The 24,084-nt window shown below is 44.1% G+C and overlaps 3 protein-coding genes across 3 annotated transcripts in view; all 3 read left to right on the forward strand.

The window, feature by feature from the left end:
• Window positions 1-24,084, forward strand: part of LOC126557770 (transmembrane protein 104 homolog) — a 333,753-nt gene that overhangs the window by 307,792 nt on the left and 1,877 nt on the right. The window lies entirely within an intron of this gene.
• The window catches only part of LOC126559566 (protein kish), a 416,586-nt gene that overhangs the window by 178,197 nt on the left and 214,305 nt on the right, over window positions 1-24,084 (forward strand). The window lies entirely within an intron of this gene.
• Window positions 1-24,084, forward strand: part of LOC126557356 (sodium/hydrogen exchanger 9B2) — a 200,570-nt gene that overhangs the window by 57,338 nt on the left and 119,148 nt on the right. The window lies entirely within an intron of this gene.

Below are 24,084 nucleotides of genomic sequence, written 5' to 3' on the forward strand. Positions count from 1 at the left end.
ACTCAGGCAAATACATACACACATGCCAGCGTTTTCCTGGTACGCAAAAAAAGGAGTTAAATGGCCAAGGATAACGAATAGGAAGTTTGGTACGAAGCAGTGTAATGTAACAGTAGGAAAAAGCGGGTTACAAAATCTGACCGGTCGCCGGATATGGGAAAGCCGGAATGCTCAGTTTCCTGTGTGATAGCGACGGTGCTGTGCAGCAAATTATTGCCTCTACGACCACCAACGTCGTCTGCCGCTCGAGAGTTGCACAAATCCCTTCCAATAGTAAAGCTTGTGCCTGCTCGTTGCATTCAATTTAAAAGGCATTATTTTGACTTATGCTTTCATTAAACAATTAGTCGTCTGGGTAAACGAATGCTCTCTGACAGCACTTATGTACATTTTCTATCATTCGTTTCTTAGCCTACAGGAAACAGCGAATGGAAGATATGGTTTTAGTGTGGGATATGAAATTATTTTTCCAATGAGGTTAAAACCATGTTTTTATTTTAGCAACAAAAAGCACAATTAAAAGCAACAGTGAAGGAAAAAAAAAAAGACCACCTGCTTTTGCACATAAGAAATAAAAAAAAAGATTTGGAAGCCCATTTTTTTGCAAATGCTGTCGCTTCGCCTTCTAGTCCGTTGTTCAATATCAAATCCTTTAATAGCAGAAAATTTTGAAGCGCCTGTATAGACAGCTTCTAAGAGCATAATCTTAAAGATTTACGAAGATTTTGTTGCCCTACAAGTGCATCCTAGCGCTCCACAGACATAAAATTCCCAGATCTCTGATCAAAGACATTACTACACTAATGGATCCTATACGGAGGGCACTGGCTTCGGTATTTTTGGCGAATACACCGAAGCATTTTCAAATTGAGACATCCATGTAATGTTCACACCGCAGAGCTAGTTGCAATATTGTACGCACTATTAATGATAGCAGCGAGACCCTCGGAACAGTACTTCATCTTCACGGATAACCTGAGTGCTATTGAAGCTCTAAGATCTCCGAAGGCTGTTAAGAGTCAGGACTTCTTAACCATCAAAATCATGGAACTGCTTGGCTCAATGTTCGATAAGGCGTATAGAATCTCGCTAATTTGGGTCCCTTCTCATTGTGGAATTCCCGGCAATGAGAAGCAGACTCACTGGCCAAAACAGGCGTCAAGGAAGTTGCTTTTTACGACCGACCTATCTCGGCTCAGGAGTTCCTTCGTTTTTCACAGCAACTTTTCCTGTCTCGCTGGCAAAGCCTAAGTATTGTGTTGATTGAAGATAATTTCGAGATAGTTGTGTAATGCATGATAGTAATAAGTCTGTCAAGTTATACTTGAAAATATATAATAAATGTACAATATTTTGTACTTAAATAATGTATAAAGTAATGGGCAATAATAATGCCATGATTATGCCTTTCGTTGCTACAATAAAATACTTTAAAAACATGAATCTTAACCTCATTGGAAAACATAATTCACCTTATTGAATTCACATTATATTATCTCACATATACTTTTGTGATGAATTAAAAACATGTCAAGTGTAGTACAAACCTTTCCTCTAGAACCTAATAACTTTAATGTAAAAATCTTAACAATAAGTATCATTACACTCTCCCAAAACTAACTAACAATCATGGGGGCCCGTGACCTCGTCTTATTCGTTCAAGGTCACTAATATGAAAACCACTTCCTATTGCGTTTGCTCCTTTCCCGCTCCGATTCCACTCATTCACGATATATTATCTTAATCCGTAGCCCACAACTCTTAATACCCGGAATATCCGGTACTTTTTGTCGGTAGATTAAAGCTATCCTTGGTCAACTCCACTACAACCTTCCTGTTCAGCGTAATCTGCACATCCTCGACAGCATCCGTTTCATGTAGAGTTTCATGCGATAAGGAAGAAAGCAAAAAAAGACGGTCCCCGAACCACTACCTACTGTCACATTCTCTTGCACTCTCCTCCCGACCACTCTCGCCGTGTGGTCCGGAACTAACTCTCATGCTTGCCGGGGCGCTGTTAAGCCGACAGTCGACAGCGGCGACTGTCATTATTTATTGATGTGTCGCTAACCTCATGAAGCGCGTTACAATCATCGCCAAACTCCCGTTTCCCTGCTGCTACCCCTTTCCGATGCGGACAAGAACCGACCCGGAGAAACCGGATATTATTATGGGTAAAGATTTGACTTCCGCTTGATTTCCTGCCACTGATGTGCGGGGCACGGATGGTGGTAGTGATGGAAAGCGCTAAAGCAGGAAATATTGCCACACATCACGCACACATACGTACACACACACACACATGCACACTCTCGTAAGCGTCTGCACATTCAGCTAAAACGGCGGAAAGCTGTTATTTATTATTTTTTATTACTTTCATCTGCTAACCGCACCTTCAATCCAACCACTCTTGGGCGGATGATGTTTCCGTTCGGGGGGACACACTATTATACGCACCCGCTTGCCTTATGACCATCACTGCCATCACCAACACTAGTTACTAATCCTAACAACCAGCCGTACATGATTTCTTTGCAAACCCTCGCTCCATCGCCATTACCCTCCTGCCAACATCCAATATTTGCTATCTATTTCCTCCAACAGCAAAAACTGAAGGGGCTTACTAAGGGCTAAAAACGAACACACTGCTAGTGTGGAAATACAACAACAAACCAGATTAAAACGGCCAACCAACACACAGAAAAAACATCTATATACAGTGTGTGGAATAAAAAAAAATCAGAACATAGTTATGATAAATCGTTCGTAGCAATATTTGGTGCCATTCAAGAGAATGGCGGTCCGGTGGTGAGTTATCCGTGGCACCAGTTTTAACATGACAGGATCGGGGTTCAAGTCTTACCGCACCGGGCTAGCTTTAGCTACTTGCACATTACACACATTACTATTAGTCTTGTAAACCATTCGATGGCCTGTGTAACCTAGAAGCGTAAAAAAATAGAGCAAATTTGAACAATACACTAATATTTGTTTTTCAGCGTCTATTATCATCAGAAAAAATACTTCCTTATCTTCACGTTTTTCTCATAATACAAAATACAAAAGGCTAACTAAGTCAAAGTCAAAGACGCTAACGAGTACACGGACTCGCTACACGTGTCAAGTTGGGCTCATAGCGGTCAGTAGTAGTAGTCTCCTAGCTAGGAGAGTTGTCGGTGGGACGTAAAAGCGAACTGCAGAGAGTAGAGTCGGCGAGTCGATCCGGTTGTCCAAAAGGCCCGCCACAAAGGATCTCTCCGTGTTACAGACACGCTGCCGTAACGTATCTAGCCCGAGTATCCCACAGCGACCACTATAATCTACGGAAATCCACCTGCTAGGAGAGCGAACTTTGTGAATTTTCGCTGGATGGACTCGAAACGCGCCAGAGACCGAGCAGCTGTAGGCCACCACAAGCGAGCAGTAGAGCGTTTAACCGAAGCCGGATCAGATAGATCTTGCGCCAGACGCTTTAACAGGCCTGTGAGCTCCAATTGGTCATAGAACATCAATTTACGATGACTACACCGTTCAGGTATAAATAGGTTGTAGGCATAAAGAAGGATGTCACTCACTTTCATTTTCTTACCTTTTTACTCTTCGTTTTCTTCTTCTTCGTTTGTTCTCTTTTGTGAAAAATGTTGGTACATTACAATCCTGATAATTTTGAGTTAAAATGAACTCACAAAACTCATCTTAAACCCTGAAAACCGACATGCCTTTTTTGCATTTCAAAAATAACTCTTCGTTTAGATTACCAAATTACAATTACTCCCATTATTTCGATCACCACTGTATTCAAGCGTCAAATGTGCGTGACACACACACCTCCGGTAGTACACGCATCGTGGCCAGTTGGAAATAAAAATATTAATCATATTTGTTCATTTATCATTCCGGTGTGATTTGTGGTGAAGCGATAAGAGTGGCCACCGGGCTGGAGAGGTTCGATTGACTTCATCCGTGTGGGTCGTTTTATCGGTAATGGTTCCCAGTGGGCTATCCCGTATAACAGCAACAACAACCAAAACGGCGACCAAAAAAAAAAAGGGAAATGCCCACCCCCCTCAGACTATCCGCGTGCCGGAGTGGTTCCTATAGATCAGGTTTCCGGTTTACCATTAGCCAGGCGCTAACATTTCACACCATTCGAACACCAGTCCTCACGGATGTCCCAGTTGGCTGGGACGGGAAAATGGTGGAGAATTGGAAATTTTTGCGGTCTGCCTGTGACAGCCGCTAGTGTGGCTGACCCTCATGGCACGGGTGAATCCGGCCACTTCATAACTTCTACCTCGAAACCGACCAAACATCGGGCCGAATATGGGTAAAGCGTGCGTGCGTACGCGCGCGCGCGTATGAGTTTGATTTATTTGTTTGGACATTTATTTACTTGCGCTCACCGTTATTTGTAAATGGTGTGTGTTTATTTTTGTTCTCTTATTACGTTCAATAGCACTTTTGCTATGTTTGCTGTGTTTCCCTCTGCTTTGATTTTACACCAAACGCAATTTCAAGGCTTTTGTCCAGCACCCAGAAAGACCAAAGTTAATTTCCAGTGTGGTTTTGTTCTGATGGTTGTGGCAAAATCACAGGCTGTGATTTTGTCCTAACTCACAGTGTCTAAAATCACCCCAAAGGCGACGCTTTTAGGATTTTAGGCACACTAAATATAGTTTATTAATGTTGAGGCACAAAATACTCTTGTTATTGTTTCTTTCATTCCTTCGACGCTTTATGCCAATAGTTTTAATATACAAATAGTGTTTATTTGCGGTAGTTTTGGATTGTAATTCGCTGCGTTATATTTATCGAAGGTAATCGTCGTGTTTAGTTTTGAAGATGCAAGAAGGATTTATTTTCTGTGTTTGCTCTTTTATTACCTTTCCCTTAATGCCACTCACGCTACTGAAACTCAGTGGCTGCTCACTGCTACTAGTTCACTGCTCACACTCTCTCACTCGTCGCTTTTCAACCCTTTGCGTCAACAAATAGGATCCCTTTTTATTTTCGTTGTTATGTTCATTAATTACAAATAGATCTAGAGAGAAATGTATGACATCGAAAGCAACTTTCTACAAGCAAACATCTTCTTGTCTTAGCCACTTCGAAAATCAATTAATTGAAAATATTGACTTGGTCACGAACAAAGGAAGTAAATTCATAAACTACCAACCGGAATTTGAAGAAAAACAATCAAACAAAGAACTGGATGTAGGGCCGAATGACATAAAAAACAATGAATAGAATATTATCCGGACACGACTTGTCTAAATACTGGTTAAGTAGAATGGAAAGTAGTGGAGTAAGGAAACTGTGATGTACGCAAGGTGCCAGAAATTGGAAGACACATTGTGAAAAACTTGTAAAAGGTATAACGAAGAGAGAAAACGATACGGAAGCATAACGGAAAAGCTCCTAAAAGAAAAGTGGAAAGACTCGAAGGAAAATGTTATAAAATAGATCAATAGATTCATACAAGATACTGGAATTTGACAGAATAGGAAAGAGGAAGCAAAAGACTCCAAAAGACGAAAACCGAGAGAGAGAGAGAGAAAGAGAGAGAGAGAGAGAGAGAGAGAGAGAGAGAGAGAGAGAGAGAGAGAGAGAGCATTTTAAGCAATACGGCCTGGCCGTCCCTTATGAATAAAAAAAAAATTAACTGATTCAATTTAAATATGAAATAAAGACGAGTTTTTGACTATGAGTTGGCCTCCTCTATGCGTTATCGATTTTTCTTCCAACTCCAACTTCGATACCGTTGCTGTCGATAAACCTTCTTGGCTTAACGGCGTTCCAGATCCCATAATTCGGCGGTATCAGGCCTACTACACTTAATGATATCACGCTACCTAAATTGGATCAGTTTTTAAAGCAGATTTACTACAATTCAATTCAAAAATCAAATCCCTAAAACATCATAGACGGAACATTCTGTTTGTTCGACTTCCTTGTTCCCGAAACATAGAAACACAACTCCCAAACGGCAACTGATGGAGTTTGTGATACACGTCAGGATTTTTTTTTTTGCCGAAAGGTTTATCACGCAGTATACATACAATGCCTGAGAAATGCCATTTAATACACAGTTTTTCATCAACAATTTCAATTTCTACGTAACGGATTCATCAAGAGTACCCACCCGCTTACCCGTACATGCACCGCGTGGACAGCAAATTAACTTTCAATCGTCAACCAACATTCGAAATCAACCGTGGCCCAATGAGTTTCGATCCTTCTGGGGAAGAATACTTTCTCACTTGTTAGCTGGCAACATGCTTGTTAGTGTAGCTTCCGAAAAATCTCGCACACTACGAAGCAGAAAGTGCCGCAAAGGACGATCAGTGGTACTGCAGCTGGCCATCATTTAAAACGTAGCGATGAGACGTTTGTGGTACGCCCGTGATGCTATTTAAAACATTTACCTAGAGTACATTTTTTAGCTGTTTAGCGGGCTCTACACTGTTAAATTTAAGACATCTAACTCACCATAAAGCATTAAAATTTTGCGATGCAAAATGCCACTAATGAACAGTGAGAAGCTGCCTCATTGTTCAGTGTGATAACTTGTGTGGTGGTCGTATAACTTAAAGTATTGCGACCAAACACCGTGCACACAGTGCATTATGAACCTCTAAATTGTGGTAAACTTCAGAACAAAAGCAATAGCAACCTGTTTATGGCGATATACTCGATTCCCGGGGCAGAGCAGAGCATTATATCAGCGACATTGTTTGTGAACAGATTGATGCTCACTAAAAATAATTAAATTTCAATCAACGCCACTAAAACTGGGAAAATTATTTACGACACTTTAATTACGTTCGCATTCGGTGTACATCACTGTGCATTGATAGTAAATTTATGACCCAAATAGCGTCGATTTTTTATCGGTTTTTTCTGATTTTTGTTCCCGCGCTCAGTGTACCCGTGTATGCTGGCCAAATCGTACCCACTAAACAAAGAGGAAACTGTTGATCAACACTTGCGTACGGGATTTTTATCGCTATTTTCTTTTCCGATCGTCAAACCAACCTTGTAGTACATAGGAAAGCAATAAAGCACCATACCAGCCAGGATGTTCCCATCTGAAACAGTTCCAAAAATTAAGTTCTAATTAAAATTGAGATTTGTGTGTTTATGACGCATGCGAATACAGCAGCTCCGTACAAAGCCATTGATGAGGTACATACATACGGCGGAAAAAACGATCGCACGACTCTATTTGTCATTTCACTTATTTCATGTTGCCCTGATGCCTTATGCTATCGCTCTTTACACGGCCATCGTCATTGTATGTTACCATCATGCGAGACAATCCCTTAAACACTAAAACGAATTGACAACCTTTTTTGTAACTATAATTGATGTTTCATGCTCCATACGATAACTATTGAAGTTGTGTGCCGCAAGATAACCGTCGCATCTTTGTACCTTGCTAGCGGCTTCACCATTCCTTATTGTGTTCATCAACCATGAAACGAACCCAATTGAGTGAACTGGATTCCAGCGTACATTTTTTTTACGCACGGCATTCGTAACATAAACGGGCCTTTGGATTTTTGCGTTCCTTCCTAACTATAGATGGTCCAATGAAACGAGATACGCGAGACGGATAAACAATCAAAGCAATTAAAACGCGCCTATCGGTGAATACTTGCAACATTGCCTGGAAAAGTCGGAACGTAGCACCACAAAAAAAAAACACCAACTTTAGATAGGAAGTAATTAAAAACACTGCCACGTTCAAACGTCAATTTCTCTTCTTCCAGCAGTATCAGCGGGTTCAAATTATATTCTGTTTCAAAGATGTACAATCCGGTTGCCATAAGAGATTTTCAAATACCGGTAGTGGATTTGATGGAAAAAGTTAAATTACGTCTTGTCCGTTGTAGCATGATAAGAATTTACTGCAAAGTTGCAATAAGGGGGCGGCAACAATCATAATGAAAGGAACCACATACACTGAAACAAACACTTATCTGCACATTTATTCCTATTTGAAGGTCCAGTATAAAGCAAAGCAAAGCAAACCAAAGCAATAAGACCTTAAAGCAAAGGAAATAGTCCAATTATAAAAGACCTCTTGCAAGTTGTGCGCAGGATTCTAAATAATCTAAATTCTTAAATTCTAAAATCAAGTTAGATCTTATCTGACCCACTATCTGTGGATGCTGTTATTTGCCAATCCGTCATCCACTCCCGTATAGTCATCATTAATCCTTTGTACACAAGCTTATACCTTCGGAGACATGATGATCTTGATAGGGATGGATTATCGTAGATTAATAGAGTAATCTGCTTATAGCTCAACGAATTTAAACACTTACCTTTTCTTTTGTTCCTTTTAATTCATCTGTTTATCAAAGATATCGTTCATTACATAGGTACATACAAAGCAAAATTTATTACAAAATAAATCTTTTACATTACAATGAAAATGTATTATTACTAATAATCAAAACCTAAAGGAAACTCGAAGCGCAAACGTGCATAAAATTGCTAAAAAATTCATAAAAGAATTTGTTATTTTCCTATTTGCTGTCAACAATTTTACCTTGTTATTTTTCTCTCAGTCAAAACTGTGTAATTGCAGTGAGGTTCAAGCTGAAATAATTGTAGAGTTCTGAGACAAAATTAAACCACAAAACATGTCTTGTTGACATCAGACGATCTTCATAAGTTCTTACTTTACTGGCAAAGTGGCAATACACTTTGCTACGAAAGTGTATTGCCCTGTAGCAAGGAGACAGCAAAAAGGGACTAAGTTCTACGGGACATTTCTGAACCCAAAATGCCAGCTGCTTTCAATGTTAACGAGCAATTCATTTGCAATTCATTTTTCTAAGATGATTTTATTTCAATTCATTGATCATAAGCGGCAATGTAGAGGACCTCGCCAAGTGTCTGATCGAGGCCGGAATGGAAGGCGTGGGGAATGATCCTTAACAGGACCTCATGCATTCTACTGAGTATCATCACTACGCCGGAACTAATCCGTCGACGGGCGGTGATGTGCCAAAAATGGAATGCCCCCAGACGTACTCGTTCCGTGACATAGAAGCAGGGATCGAGCTGTTCGGCGATTATGTAACACGCGATATGTGCTTCTGCCATTTTGGATACTAAGAGTGCTGCCACTAAGCATATTGATTCAGCTGCTTTGAATGACGAGATCTATGAAGCGCAACAACGCCTTGTGCTTCTGGAAAAGCGTCAAAAAATCAAGCTTTTGGAACAACAGCTGGAGCATGCCTCATCACCAATCGCCGACCTGAATCATGATAAACTCATCGAGCCCTTTGTGGCGACCGCACTTCGGCCTTACCACTGTTCGGATCTGACGTCGCAACTGCTGATTCAAATCCGACAGTCGAGCTCTCTCTTCTGCTGGTTTCTTTCCTCGCGTTTCTGCTTCATCGTCTGCTGGCTTCCCAAACTGGCGCATCTTATCTCGCGATAAAAAAGGTATAAGTCCTTGTGCATGTATTACACTTGAAAGTCACATAATAAAAAAATGATCCATCCACTGGGTGGCCAAAACTGGTGACCCCGAAGTGATTTTCAAGAGTTATACCGCCCGACGTGATTTTCAACAGTTATACACTCGCACACTCAATACACCGCGCACTCAATTTCCCCCCTGCACTACGTTTCCCGTTCGAGGCTGGCAAGCCAAAGCCGCTTAGAGGATACGGTACGTATAGTGTGTGTATCGAGTATCGCCGCGTGAACATTTCTTTTATCCGCGAGTGCATAATCATTCACGTTTTTCATCCGCGAGTGCGTAATCGACGTGAGTGGTCTTCCGCGAGTGCATAGACCCCAAGCGCATCGACGCATTGATGATGGTGTGCGCACCTTATAAGGTAGCGTGTCAGCTTAAACGGTCAGTATTGTCTTGACAACGGTATTGATCACATCGAATAAAGATCAGAGAACTACGCGCTGCTGGTTGTCTATCCATCGAATATCACATTAGGTTATGGGCCCAGCCCACCCAATGTGAAAAGTGTACCCATTGTAGCCATTGCATTACGTATAGACGTTTGGTTGGATAGATCGACAGCAAAATGGATCGTGAAAGTGAAATGATACGTGTTCCTCTGTTGAACAATTCGAATTATCCGCAGTGGAAGTTTCGGATGCAAACTCTCTTGGAAGAGCACGAGCTCAGAGAATAATGCATTGAACTAAAAGCGGAAGAAGATATCGATAAATCAGTGGAAGATGTGATAAATTCATCAGTGTCAAAGAAGGCGAAATCAAAGGGGCGTGCGAAAAAGGATCGACGCTGTAAGATCATTTCCTTGAATTCGAGCGTGCTGTACGTGAATACAAATCCACTGGTGTTAATTTAGAAGAAATTGATATTGTGTGTTATCTGTTAATAACGCTTGCTAACAACAAAAGGTTTGCGTCAGTAGTTACTGCGATAGAAACAATGCCTGCAGACAAATTAACTATGGATTTTGTGAAATGTAGATTACTCGATGAGGAAATAAAGATTAATTAAAAAAAGATTGATTAAAAATGGACAATGCTGCGTTTACGGGAATTGGTGCGAAGAAGCAACAAAAAGACAATAAGAAGAAAAACATTAAATGGAAGTGTTTTGGTTGCCATCGTGAAGGACATAAGATCAGTGAGTGTCCAGAAAAAGAAAAACGGAAGGTGTTCAAAGGAAGTGCGAACATAGAGAAGAACAACATGTCTTTTGTTGCTCAGAAAGAGGGAAGCAATGATACAGAATTCTGTGAATCGAGCTGGATTGTTGACTCGGGATCCTCTGCGCACATGTCAAACGATCGTTCGCTATTCAAAAGGTTGGTTCCTATGAAAAGGCCTATGCTCATTTCTGTATCGAAGGAAGGTGAAACGATTATAGCGAAGGAATGTGGTGATATCCCTTTGTTTATTGTGTCGGAAAACCAGGAGTCGACATAGATTACGTTGAAAAACGTGCTATACATACCAGAAGCACTTGTAAACCTATTGTCCGTTAGAAAAATAGAAATGGCTGGATGGCAGGTCTTGTTTGCGAAGGATTCCGTAAAAATTGGAAGTGATACGGAAATCGCCGCAAGAAGAAAGCTTCGTGGTAAACTGTATGAACTGAAACTATACCGTGAAATTTGTTCGAGTGATGGACTATGCTCATGTGGTCGTGTGCCGAAAGAATTGTTGTGGCATCGACGGTACGGGCATCTTAGCGCGAAAAACCTGAAAGTGTTGGTTAGCAAATCGATGGTTGATGGAATGGACATCAATATCAATAATTCGGAAAGTGAAATCATTTGCGAATCGTGCCATGCGGGAAAACAGATGCGAAAACCGTTCAAAACATGTGAAGGCCGAAAGTCCAAGCGGGGTTATCGAGTTAATACACAATGATGTGTGTGGTCCTTTAAATGACGTCGGAATAAATGGTGAACGTTATTTCGTATCTTTTATCGACGACTGGAGTCGGTTCACCATGGTTTTTCCAATAATATCGTACGAAATTTGCGTGTATTCGGTAGTGTTGTGTACGTGCATATATCTAAATAACAACGGAAGAAACTCGATGCGAAATCATGGAAAGGTGTTTTCATTGGATATGATACGTGTGGGTTTCGTATATGGCATCAGAAGAATACAAAAAAATATTGTTGCAAGAGACGTAGGCTTCGTAGAAAGTGAGTACATAAACAAATCAAAAACATTCCAGCGCCAGGATATAGCGCCTATATACATAGGAAAGCCAGAGTCAGGATATAGCGTTGGCGATCTGGTAGCGATAAAGCGAACGCAATTTGTAGAAGAAGGGGTGTTGGAAATAGAAGATGAAGTTAGGCAATCCGCATAACACCTCATGTATTTGCGGTCACGTCACGCCATCTAGTGGCAACTTAGCAAGGACAAAAGGGAGTATAGGAAACGACAAGTGGCTCCCTCTATGATCAATCGAAGAAAGGGGTGTTGTCCTAGATTTAAAGGACTAACTAGTATAAGGTTCGAATAGTTATCCATCGCTAACAAATCATGTCGAGTGGCGATCAGGACCCTCCAAAAATAAACCAAAATCAAGTTCAACTTCAAGCAATTGAGTAAATATCGAATTCACATACACATTCGAAACTCTCTTGCACAGTCTTACGACTGTAGGTTGTACTTCATATCCCAGGTTGGTTTGTTGGCCTGTCCATCAACCGCTCCTGACACCCTTTCCCTTTAATCCAGTTTAGTCTGTTGGCTTGTCCATCGACTACTCTTGGCTTCCTCTCCACTCTCCCTCAAGGTGGTCTGTTGGCTTGCCCATCGACTACTCTTGACTTCCTCTCCACTCTCCCTCAAGGTGGTCTGTTGGCTTGTCCATCGACCATTCTTCCTTCCCTCTTCCCATTCCAAAATCCCCGGAGTAGGCCGTACCCTACAAGGGGTATAAAAGGAGATACGCTGGTAATAAAGAGAGACATTCGGCGTGCGCTTGTGTAGAATGGGGAAAGTCCGACCGTAAAGCAAAGGTGACAATTATTCTTTCGATCGATGACAGTCAATTGATGATCGTGAAGAGCTGTGTGTTCGCCCATGATGTGTTTGAAAGCCTCAAGAAGTTTCATGAAAAATCAACGCGGTCAGTGCGTGTGACGCTTCTCAAACGTTTGTGCGCAGTGGAAGCGTGCCGGGTCCATAACCTGTTGGATTGACGCGCAGTTCTGAACTTCGCGTCAATCCAACAAGAGGCCATGGAGTTTATTGCCTCCAAGCTGTGCTTAGCACAGGATCAGGTGACTAGAATTCACCTACCCACTGTCGCTATTCAACCTCCAAGGTGACGTATAGGTTTGACGCACATGGCGGCACTGATCCTGGAGGCAACAGGCAAAGCGATGGACACGGAAGAAGCAGCGGAAACAAGAGGCAGCGACACTTAACGCAAATCAGCAGCAGCAGCAGCAGCAGCCGGAGCAACCGCAACCACCAAAATAGCCGAAGCAACGCGCACATCGAGTCCAGAACGCGTTGGAGTTGGAAGCAAATAACGACGCGACACTGGACGAGATATTGCGCATTGTCAACGGGAAGCTGGGACGACAGAAAAAAGGTGCAGCGTGCAAGGATGAACTTCCAGGGGAACCTTCTCCTGGAACTCAACTGTGAGAGTCACACCGAGACGCTTGAGATGTGGAAAAAGGTGTTCGGTCTATTGGAGGGTAAGGCGAAAGCCCGACCACGGACCGCCACAACTCGCCTCACATGCTCGAACATACCACCAAGCTGGGAATAGATTGCGACGGACCTGAGCACAGCCCTGGGAGTAGTGATCGATGCCGACCAGATCACGACCGTTAAAACCAATCACGGCACGCTGGTCGCATTCTTCGGCAGCCCTGAGGTGGCCGTGACCGACGACGTACTGCTCAAGCAGCATGTAGTCGGTCTCAGCCAGTGTTGCATGCGGTGCCTAGACAGAGTTTGGGGGCGCTAGTGGCGTTATTCGCGGAGTTTTTGGCGAGATCGTTTTTCCTTTATTACAACCTTATTTGTGAACCGATTTTGAAAAGTGATACATCAAAAGATGCGCGCCATCAGGACGCATCGGGGACATAAAAAAAGTGACCGATTTCATGGAGTTCGCGTATTTACAGTGGTTTGAAAAGTGAAAAAAGACACTGTTATAACTTTTGTGCTAGTGATCCAATTGGTGATAAAAGACGCTCAAAAGACTTGGTTTAGCGAGGCACACCTGTGTTCAAAATTTCGTTGTAATCCGTGGAAAATTGACGAAGTTACGGCCCGTCAAAGTTGCGTACATAAACCGCGAAAATGGCGGCCTCCGACTGAAAAAAGCGGTCTGGTGGCCAAACGACCGTTGATTTCAAAATTTTCGTCCGGGAGTTCCTTCGGCGGAACATCCAGTGAAGCACCCGGTGATTTTCGGGTTGTGTCCGTCCTGGCCTCCCCTGGCGGATTCCTGGCGGGCTTCTGAAGCCCCGGGTGGCCAATTTTCCGATTGCTCCGATCAGGGCGTGCGACCCCTCTATCGACGCGTCTCAAAGAAAGGAGTGGGGGAAAACAATTTTCCCCCGCCGCTAGAGCCGGAAAACCACCACCAAAATCGGTTTTTCGCGATTTTCCCGGGGAAGGAGTGGAGATAGCGCTTCGGTGTCTTCGGACGATATCTCCGGGGTGGAAAACCACGTCTAGTGCCATCTTCGAAAAAGCGATTTTCCTAAAAGCCAAAAAGATACAGCAGGAAAAGTGTTTTTCAAGGATTTTTTTTTTTTTTTATTAATTTATTAATTTTTTTCCGTCCGTAATTGTTCGTGTGGCACCTTGTTGGATTGAAGTGCGACGCCGGCGCGAGCTGTTCAAGGTGCTGCACTTGGAAATCGTGCAAGAACTCGGGCTTTAAGCCTGGAGTAACTCATTGGCAACTCACGTGGTGAGTTACCAAATTTTCAAATTTGCACCAATCGCTCAGTTTTGGCCTGAATTCGACGGAAAGGTGTGTCCTGAGCTCGTCGCGGAGTCGGCTTTCCGTTAAGGTCGGAAAATAACGGGTGACTCACGTGGTGAGTTACCAGTTTTCCAACATTGCACCAAACGCTCAGTTTTTGACGCACAACGACGGGAAAGTGTTTCCTGAGCTTGCCGCAGAGTCGACTTTCCGTCTAGGTCGGAAAAGTGCTGATGATTGGGAGAGTTCGGTCACGCATTTTCCGGATATTTTCCGAATTTTCGCGACGGCGCCGGACTTGGACGTGTGGGAAGTCAATTGAAGCGTGAAATCGGTGCGAGCAGATTGAGGTGCTGAACAGCACGGAAGAATGGAGACGCAGGAGAAGGGACACGTCCTGCGGTCAGGACGGACACGTTATACGTCCACTCCTGCTAAGGGGACGGCTACCCCATCGGTCGATTCACCACGTCAGACCAGCCCAGCAATGGAGGTGATCGACATGTGCCTCTCCACTGACGATGAGGAGGGAGAGCCGGTCAATAACACGGTGGTGGCTGTGGCCTTGTCAGCTATGGATTCGGATGTCACGGATTCGGACCAGGCTACAAAATCCGGAAGCAGGCGTGGGAAGGAGCCCGCGTACCGATGGAATAGGACCCAGCGAAGCTGCAGCACATCGTCGGGGAACTGTTTATGGTGCAACGGCCCATGGAGTGGCCCGCAACAGCAGCAGAAACAGGACGAACGGACGAGGACACGGCAAGGGATCCAGTCACCGAGGACGAGCCGTTGGGCATTGCAAAATCGCTCAACCCACAGCTTGCCCCAGGCAACGATAACATCCCGAACGTGGCCTTGATAGCGGTGATGACGGCATTTCCACGCGTCTTCTCGAAAACGTTCCAGCACTACATCGATTCCGGCCACTTCCCCGTGGAATGGAAGAGGCAACGGTTGGTGCTGTTCTCGAAGGCCGGAAAACCACCAGGTGAAGCATCGTCGTACCGGCCGATCTGCCTGCTGAGTGTTCTGGGAAAAGTGTTGAAGCGACTGAAACAGCGCAGACTTACGGAGCATCTCGATGCGACGGGTGATCTCGCTGATGCCCAATACGAATTCCGGAAGGGACGCTCTACTATGGCCGCCATCAACAGGGTGATCGCCAATTGAAAGGTTGCGCTGGACAAGAAGCGCAACCGCAGGGTGATCGCCAATGGAAAGGTTACGCTGGACAAGAAGCGCAAGGGCGACCGATTGTGTGCAATGGTGACAATCGACGTGAAGAACGCTTTCAACACGGCCAACTGAACAGCGATTGGAGCAGCTCTGCAGCGAAGAAACACGCCACTGTACCACCAGGCGTTGCAGCGGAACTAATTCATGAATCGCACGCTCCATTACGAGACGGACGAAGGAATGGTCCCGCTACCAGTGACTGCAGGTGTTCCGCAGGTTTCGGTTTTAGGGCCAACACTGTGTCATGTACGACGACCTTCTACGTCTGGAGCTGGCCGGGAAGCGTACGGACATTATCGGATTGGCGAATGATGTGGCATTCACCCTTATCGGAAGGGACCCACAGGAAATCAGCGCACATGCTACGAGGAACCTGGAGATGATCGAGCGTTGAATGGACGGAGTGGGTCTGAAGCTGACCCATCAAAAGACCGGCTACATTTACTTCTGCACACATCACAACCCGCAAGTAGGTCAACTACAGGCGGGGGGACACACGATCATTTCCATGGAATCGCTCAAGTACCTCGCCGTCGAGCTCTGCCGCAAGCAGCACTACGGTCGGCATCTGGAGAAGGTTTACACCAAGGAGGATATTCGCTGCCATGACGACAAGGTAGCGAGGGGATGTTCTGGACCAGACCTACGAAAGCGTCGCAGAGAGGATACCATGGAACGCTGGCAATAACAGTGGACAATCGGAGCGGAGCAGCAGGGATCGCCGGGGATGAAGACGAGGAGACTTATCCCGGACATTATGTCCTGGGTAAATCGTAAGCACGGAGAAATTGATTTTTACCTCTCTCAACTCTTTACAGGGCATGGGTTTCTCCGGAGCTACTTCGTAAAGAAAGGAATCCTCGACGGCTCGCCAAACTGCCCGGTGTGTGAACACGACGTGGAAGATGTCGACCACGTAATGTTCCACTGTCCACGGTTTGCTCGAACCCAACAAGAGAAGCTGCAGCAGAGCCACACCCGCCTGATGGACAATCTGGCGGCGGAAATGCTTGCCAACCGCGACACATGGTAAGCAGTCCGGACTGCCGCTCGGACCATCTTCAGAAACCTCCAAGTGAGGTGGAATGAGGAAAGTCCACCAACGTCAAGACGGAGGCGACAACAACGACGGCGAAACACGGAACAAACAAGGCAGCAACAGCTGCCGCCGTAACCGCCCACAAAGGACTACAACGACAACTGAAGCAGCAGCAGCAGCGACGAGTATTTAGAGCAGCAGCAGGAGTTTTGACCCAACCGGGAGTAACGAAGCTACGGACGGACGGATCTGAGCAGCAGCAGCGGAAAGGAAGGCACGAAGCAGCAGCAGCAGCTGATACAACAAGGACGAATGACGCAGCAACCGCGCGTCAACTGGATGAGTACATAGCACAAACGATCCTGTATGGAGTACTACGCACATCAGCGCATCGGCAGGTTTCGGATCAGGTCGAGGTGTGGTTTAGTTGGGTCGCATCGGCTGCCGGATCTGCTTAACGGGCCCAGCGTCACGATGAATCCCACATACCCCACATCTTGAGGGTTGGTCTGTAGCCGCAGACACCTTCCGAGATGGGGACCTTTAGAAGGTTTCCTCCGCGTTAACAAAAAAAAAAAAAAGGTGACGTATAGGTTCGAGCCTCCGTAATAGTGCACAAAGAGATACAGTGCAACCATCCTACTCAGAGCGTACCCAAGATGGATCACCGCTCCCAAAAAAATATAAAGCGAACGATTCCCATGGCAACGGCAAGAAAGTCGAAACGGAGGATACTGCCAAACATAGTGCAAGCACGTACTGCTAATCCATTCGTACCTTTGTTGCTAGGTGATAACGAGATGGATACTGTTGTGAGTGAAACAACTGTGCCATCAGCCGTTGTGTTGGCAGCAGTGCTAATGTCCTTAAGACATTTAGCTCGACGTTATGACGTAAGAAGCGACGCAACCGTAAAAAAGGGCAATTCTGAGATTCCGCGATTAGCTATTGAGAGCATACGAAGTGTGAACTACGTCGTGGCTAATAAAGCTATTTTTTTGTGTTCAAAACTCAAACTTGTGCTTTTTTAAGCATTGTGCATCTCTGCCCAATAGATACGACACATACAGTACCCGAACCTTCCGGTACCGTTAAATCGGATAACGCATCACCACCACCACCAGCTCAAACGTACTGGACATCTACAAAAAGGTCATGACAGCTGGGGTCATGCGTTACACAACTGCAGCCAATTACGAAGGCATCGTAGTACGCACTACAAATACGAAAGATTTTAAGGCCGTATGCAAACAACTAAAATCAACCAACATGGAGTTCCACTCCAACCAGTTATATGAGGACAATAGGATACAAATAGTCTTAAATGGACTTATCGACATGCCGATCGAAGAACTGAAAGTTATCTCAAAATTGGGGAAAATCTTTTGAGCTTCTAGGTTTGATGCGATAAGTGCCTATCAGGCAACACAGAATGAGTGCCAATCGGGCTACACTTTGCACACTACACACACACGATTGAACTCAGAGCGTAATAAAGTTTCATTCCTGCATGAAGCGTACAAGCGAACACACGTCCTTTTCTTTTGGTGCAACAGTCCACTCAGTTTTTTTCACTTTGCGTTTCTCTTCCAGCTCAACAAAATCAACCCGACAACAATAAAAAAATGCCCATCAAGAAAAAGCAGTTTGATCAGCAGGCTTTGTATCTGCTACACTTTCTCAAGGAGTCAGTTAACATTAAAGTGCTTTAATCCATCAAGTCACTTAACTATCCAATGATAATGTAGCGATACTTCTCTGGACAACCTGGCCACATGCAGTGCAATAACTGCTAAATTTGGACATGATGCAGAGAACTGCTTCAGGGAACTTTTTGAGCATCAAATTTTCCTTGGAGCACAAATCATACATGTGCCCACTATCTGAATGTAAGGCAGCAAAGGACAATTTACGGTGCGCAGATTGTAATGGAAACCTATTGGATAATGCAACGCTGATAGTAGAGTTAGAACACAACACCATCCAGACGATCAGCAAAGATCGCACAATTAAGACAAACGGTAAACGAAATTTGCAAGCACATTGGCCAAGGGCAGTCGATAGACGACACCGGCCATGCACAATCACCCCAGAGCACCGTGGGAAGTGCATCGCGCACCAGACGATGCAGCATCCAGACACCAACACACGCGGCACTCCAAAGTTGCGTTCCCTAAAACAGATCATACAAACAAATACGGGGGAAATTCAAGGAAGAAACAGTGTTGAATATAAGCAACGCGTAAGTAACGAACTGATAGGTATGAACGAAATGAGTTGCGTTACAACGGTAGGGACAAAAACTGTTAATAAACGCTCGGTCTCTTCCGCTACGACTACCAAACCAGATAGACGTGTTAGCTGCGCTAATTCATATCACATAACATTTAACAACAGTTTCAGTTTAGACGTCAAGTGTATAGGACAGTTTTAGAAGTTAAGCGTACTGGACAAAGATCCAGTTTAGAATTAAATATAAATATTGTTTTATGTCCAAAGGGTATTGAGAAGTCTTAACTGTAGTAGAACACAGATAATAAACAGTTCACGGTGTTACACTAAAATCAGTGCCATTTAGGAGCGGAAACAAACTCGCTGGTGTAACGCCTCGAAAAGATAGTTCGGTTCTGAAGCTCGAAGTGAACAATCGTGCTAACGGGTGTTGTAGAATCAAAAAGAAGAAGAAGAAGTGCCGCAATGTGACAACTCGAGTAAGAATACGAACCCTCCGAGAGTTGTACCTCCGGATCAATATTTGTCGAAAACATCGACCGATCTAATGAATGCTCCGCTTTCAGAGAAAAAATCTTCTAGCACCTTAGATATTTTCCAATGTCCAAACCATAAAAATGGTCTTTATGTTCTTTGATCATATTTTCTTCAGAATGGAGAAATGAGACTGAGGATCACTTTAAAAATTTATCCAATGATTGGAACGTTTTCTCGAAACGTTGGACAGGGGATCTTAATCTATCGTCCGTCACTGTAAATTGCTAAATATACACTTCGAGCTAAAGCAAAATAAAACAATTAACTCCTATAAATGGTTCAATTGTTGACAGCATATGAGGAAACGTTTGCAAACTTTGCCCAAAATTCAAAGTACGAATTAATTATAAAGATTTTGTTTTCTTCCCAACCTAATGCATTCATTCCTTAAATGTACTACATACTGCTCGATAGAGATGTGATGGCTTCCAGGTCCTTTTTGTAAGAGCATCCAGATGGCACTTCATTCGCCAGCCGGGTGATCATGTCTCGATTATCGGCGTACAAAAATTTTAGCGAATCTGGGAATGAGTTAAATCGCTCAATTAGTAAGTTCAAGTTACTACACGCATGGTTGAAACTTTCGAGCACATACCGAATATGGTAAGTCGCAGCTTTGTTTCTGGATTTTCTAGGTGAAGAAACATCACCGATAAAATTTGCCGCAATATGTCCTGCCAACGTTCAAATACGCTTTGTTGATCGGATGAGTCTAACGAGATCACATCAAGTTTAAGTCGTCCAAGGCACACAGCAGCCAGTTCACGCACTTCACGACTTGGATCGTCAAGCCGAGACATGATGGGGAACGCTATGAGCTTTAACGACTCCAAGTTTAACGCTTGCAGCCGTACTAGGGCCTTCAACGTGTAGGCACGTGTGGAGATACAATTATCATCGATCAATCCGGCGAGTACATTAAGGTACTTCGGTAAAAGCAACGTATACTAGTGGGAAGTAAGTTTGTAAATATAGATATAAATAATAAGCTTAAAACCAAATCCAATGCAATTTTATCATAATGGCTTACCACTTCCTCATCGACACCTTGGGCCATCGAAGCAAAACAGGCTGTTGCCATCGTACGTACAGATTCGGCGCTTCGGCCCGCAGACCACACCAAATGAGGACCGATCAAATCTGTAACGAACAACGATCAAGAAATATAGAATGAAAACACTACACGCGAAAAATGATTATCCTCCCGCAACTACTTCTTACCGTCCATGAAATTTGTCAGCATAGAAATTTGGTCGCCTTTCGGTTGCTGGTTATGAACGTTCCATGACAGCATTGCCTAGACGAGTGAAGAGCAGAGAACAAAAATGTTTAGGATAGAATTCCAGCATTCTAGCGATCTTACCAAATTCATTAAAGTGTGTCTTGCTTACCACCGAAATAGCGCTGAAAAGTTTAACCTTTCCTTCAGGAGTCGCATGTTTTACGGCCTTCTGTAGCGTCTCTTTCAGGGCAGAGAAGTAAGTTTCCTGGAATTGCAGATTACTTCCGTAAAAACGCACTCGCGCATAACGTATATTGCGTTCTTTAGCTACCTGAAATCCACACATGGACACAATTCCGCACAGCAAAAGAATACTTGTGCTAGCGTCGGAATTTTCACTATCCAGATGGACAATACTGCACAATAAGCTCGCAAGATGATGCTGATGTAAACGGTCCAAGTCATTGTCCAGTTGACGCAACACTTCCATACCAAAATCACACACAGAAGATTTTTCTTGTACGCCTTGACAGAAAGCCACCACCTTGAGGGCCACTGTGTACAGTGTTCGCTCGAGACTTTGATGCACACCATCATCCGATTCGGTGACAGTGATTTCCTCTAGACCTGAAATTAATTTATCCTGCCCATGTCCGACAGCGGCGAGAACGTTACAAAATTCTAACACTTCTCGCTGATACGCCGCGTCCTGATGGTTGTGGCAAACTTCCGGATCGAGCAGTAGTGCTGCAAACTTCCTAACGTCTTTACTTTTTGCCTCGTCCTGTACACAGCTAGCGAACAGTGTGCGCATACAACGCAACTGCCCGATGGTGGGATACTTGCGGAACGCACTAAGCACGTGCTGATTCCAGGTCTCATAGTCCAGCAAAATGCCCATTAATTCACACACGTGTAGTGCCTGAAAGTAGAAAATCTCTATTACAGGGTATCCCGAGATTTTTTGTCGAATGCATATAATTCTTTGTTCTTGTCTTGGGGGTTTTTGACCAATTCCCATTTATTTTTGGTCTCGTCCCAAGATTTTTTGGTGCGTGCCCATATATCCTTGTTCTCGACCCGAGATTTTTTTTTACACGTCCCATACTTTTTTGTTCTTGTCCCGCATTTTTCAGAACGTCCTAATTTATTTTTGGCACTGCTGATTTTTGATTTCGTTTTAATATGCTAACACTTTACATCATTTAACATTAAATAAAAATACTAGTTAAATTATATTTTCTGCCCAGTACCTTAAGTTAAAATATGTGAAAATTAATTTATTTATTAATTCCACTTTCAGTTCTAGCATACCCAAATGAAATCATAAATCAGCAGGAGGAACCAAAAAAATATGGGAATGTGTCAAAAACAACCACGGGAAAAGAACAAAAAGATACGGGCGCTCATCAAAAACACTCGAGACGAGAACAAAAATATTTGAGCCTCCGACAAAAAGAGTCATAGACATAGAAAAGAGTCAAAAATTAACGAGGAAACACTGTAATATTGGATGTGGCTGTCGCTCGAGACTCAAAATCCTACCTCCAGCACGATACTTTTCTCCGCATCCATGCAGGTTTTCGCAAGCACCGGATTCACTTCCACAAACTGTGTTGAAAAGGCGCTCTCTGCATGCAGCACTATCTGCTTCAACAGTTTCGTTGCGTGAAGGCGAATATTTTCCTTCCACTCTTCCATTTCGTGCAGCACCAAATGCACCACGCGGAGACTGCGTTGTACGATGGCACGACAAGGAATCGTAGGCCGTACATATCGCTCAACAGGATACCCGGCCGGAAGCTTCTCGATCAAAGCAATTTTCGACAGTTCGGTCTCATTCTCTTGGTAGTACAGCTCTCCCACTGTTTTCCACCCAGCTTCAATATCTTCCCGCACTTCGGCCGTTTCATCACACAGGCTAAAAAGAAGAAGGATAAATTTAGCACAGGTTATCTTATTTATCATTTAATAATCACTTCTGCAATACATACCAGTTCAGCACCAACGGAAGAATACGATGAAAGAAGGAATAGCGATCACGTAACTTTTGCAGCATTACACACCCGACACGGCCACATGCACGCCTCACATATGGTACGTCGTCCATTAGCAATGGCGACACGGCCATGATGATCTCCGACACGTGGTCACCATTCGACAGGATGTGCAGCGACAGCACTCCAAGCGTTTCGATGGCCGCTATACGGTTCGCCGAATGCCGATGCGGCAGGATCGATTTGGCCGGCTCGACCAACACTTCGGCACGGTAGTGTAAGCTCGGAGTAGCGTTGGCTAGCACTTTCACGATTTCGCAGCTCTTTCTCTGTGCGGCCGGGTACGGATCGCGCAACGTTTTGATCAGTATGTCAACCACACTATCGAAAACCTTCAGCAGTGGATCACCGCGGCTTCCATCCGGGTCGCTATACTTCACTACCAACGTCTCAAGCTGGCCCAGCAGCTGTAACCGAAGTTCCTCGCTTTCTTCGATCGTTTCTGCCTGTCCAATACGTTTCGCCAGAACTGGCACAATGCAGCCAAGATAGTAATCGTTGGTAGGAAGCTTACCCAACAGCGCGTCCATTGCCGATACGGCTAGCGTCCGCACCGACTCAAACCGGTCACCATAGCAGCGTAGAATGTGCAGGTACGTCTCATCGAAGGTTCGCGAACATTGTTCGTCGGATTCGATGCCGTGGATGAAATTTGCCTCGAAATTCTTCAACGCTCGTTGTCGTACCATCCGTTCCGGGTTCTGTATCGCAGCACAGAACGATTCCGTGGACAGATTTGGGACACCCTCGTTGGAGATCATTTTCGGAACACTTGAATACCCGTTGGTTTATCGCAGACGGTTATCACCCAGAACCACTAACACCCGATATGACCTGCACACCACGGTATACACGCTGTGTTTAAAACAAATCAACATTTTCCTTCGGTTGCTTAGAAAAATGCGGTTGCCAGGGCGTGCGTTATCCGCGTGTTTGTTCAAAATGGGACATCAACACAACAGCGTTTTTGACGTTTACGCACAGGGTGGTCCGGTATTAGTATCTGCAATGATCTCGGAGGAATGAATTGCGCCACGTCTGCACAATCTGTTATCAAAAGGGAAGATAGACGAACCTCTCCTGTTCTTAATCCCTGTGCCAGTTATTAAATATGAAAATCCGGTTTTTTCTATTTGATAGAAACAAATGTTTTTTTCTAGTCAATCATAAAGTTGCGATAAATAAAAGATTAAAGCTAAATAAAGATTAAAAGGCTAAAAAGTTTAACATTTTTTAACGCTATAAAGTTTCAAAATTTTATTTCCCATATTTGCCGTGCTACACCACGAGCCACCCGGCAAAATTACTGCCCTAT

This window comes from Anopheles maculipalpis, chromosome 2RL (assembly GCF_943734695.1).
Source record: "Anopheles maculipalpis chromosome 2RL, idAnoMacuDA_375_x, whole genome shotgun sequence".
Classification (NCBI taxonomy): Eukaryota; Metazoa; Arthropoda; class Insecta; order Diptera; family Culicidae; genus Anopheles; species Anopheles maculipalpis.